Here is a 1,528-nt window from a genome sequence, read left to right as displayed (position 1 = left end):
ACGGGTCTGCGCGGCGTGGGCCCGCTCGTACGTGCTGCGTCCGGTCTGCGGTGTGGGTCCGCGGGGGCAGCGGGCCGGCCATGTGCATGGACCTACACCGCTCATGCCAGGGGCCCGGACATCCTGGGCTTGGTGTCCGCGGCATCCGGGACCCAATCCCCCATGGACACCAAGGGCCGGCTGGGCTTTGTGGGGGTCAGAAGCCATGTGCAGATCTCTGATGGCACAGGTGTCGGCGCCCTCACCCCTCGTGGTTCGGGGGTAAACTGTGTCTCACGCTTAAGTAAAACGAAGCCCCGGACGTGAACCCTTCAAGCTCATTTACTGTGGAGCACAACCCCCGAGGGTGCCCCTCGCTGGCCGAGGAAGGGCTCGCTTCCACGGGGCGGTCTGGGGCAAGCCGAAGGCTGGAGGGCATGGCAAGCAGGGGAGGGCACGTCCCCGAGGGCAGAGTGGGGGCTGGGCAGTGGAGGGACGGAAGGCTTGACACACACGCACACGCGCACACTTGCGCACACATGCACACTCACACACGCTCAGGTGTGGCCGGCGTCTGAAGCTAGTTCTGCGTCTGCCCAGCCGCCAGCACACCTGAGCACACCAGCTTTAAGTGACTTGTTCCATGCTGCTCCGGAAGTGATTTTAACGTCAGAAACATTTAAAAATCCATGTTCTTTACAAACAATCTACAACCATGTTCATTTTCTTAAAGGGTGAACCTCTTCTTAAAGAAGTGAATTTGGTCTCTGGCCACGCCACCCTGAACGTGCCCGATCCCATCTGATCTCGGAAGCTAAGCAGGGTCGGGCCTGGTTAGTAGATGGATGGGAGACCACCTAGGAAGACCAGGTGCTGTAGGCGTAAAAAATAAAAGAAAAAGAAAAAAAAGAAGTGAATTTTGTTGGAGTATAATTAACCTCCACGGATTTCTCACACATGTCATTTCAAAAATCATCGAGTGAAGGCCGGTCTTGTTTTATTTATGCAACTACCCTTTCTGCACCCCTGTCGCAGCTCAGGACTATTTTGAGGCAAAACCTAGTCATCACGTCACTTAAAGCAGACATGTCCCCTCCCCCTTCGCAAGGCTGGAAGGTGGGCGGCCGCAGCGGCTCCTCTGGTGGGTGAATGAAGCTGATGGGGGCGGGGGGCTTGCTGCCGAAGTCCCTCACGCCTCCTTCCATGTCCCACAGATGTCCCCACCTCACACGGAGCTCCTGCCTCCCGAGCGCAAAGCTGGCCCTTTGCCCATGTCCGTCATTTGTCCTGCGTCCCTGTCCCTCTCCCGTGTCCCCGGCCTTTGTCCTGCATCCCTGGAGGACAGTCTGCTCTGACCATGTCCACCGCACTAGCCCAGCTCCCTGGCGGACTTGCTGAGAATTCGAAAGTCCCTTCTGTGCCAGGTTATAAATTCTCAAAATTTGCACGCATCTATAGGAAATTCACCTAAGTTGAACAGAATTGAGCAAGAGATTTTTTCCGTTTAACTAAAACTTGTGAAAGCGAACCCCAGGCCCCGCCCAGCTTC

At 56.5% G+C, this 1,528-nt stretch overlaps 1 pseudogene; it reads left to right on the top strand.

The window, feature by feature from the left end:
• Window positions 1-742: 742 nt before the first annotated feature.
• LOC111730434 lies at window positions 743-861 on the top strand (annotated as a pseudogene).
• The last annotated feature ends 667 nt before the right edge of the window (window positions 862-1,528 follow it).

Source organism: Pteropus vampyrus, unplaced genomic scaffold, assembly GCF_000151845.1.
Source record: "Pteropus vampyrus isolate Shadow unplaced genomic scaffold, Pvam_2.0 Scaffold312, whole genome shotgun sequence".
Classification (NCBI taxonomy): domain Eukaryota; kingdom Metazoa; phylum Chordata; class Mammalia; order Chiroptera; family Pteropodidae; genus Pteropus; species Pteropus vampyrus.
The sequence above is the reverse complement of the archived record's forward strand: the minus strand, read 5'-3'. Positions and strand labels throughout refer to the sequence as shown.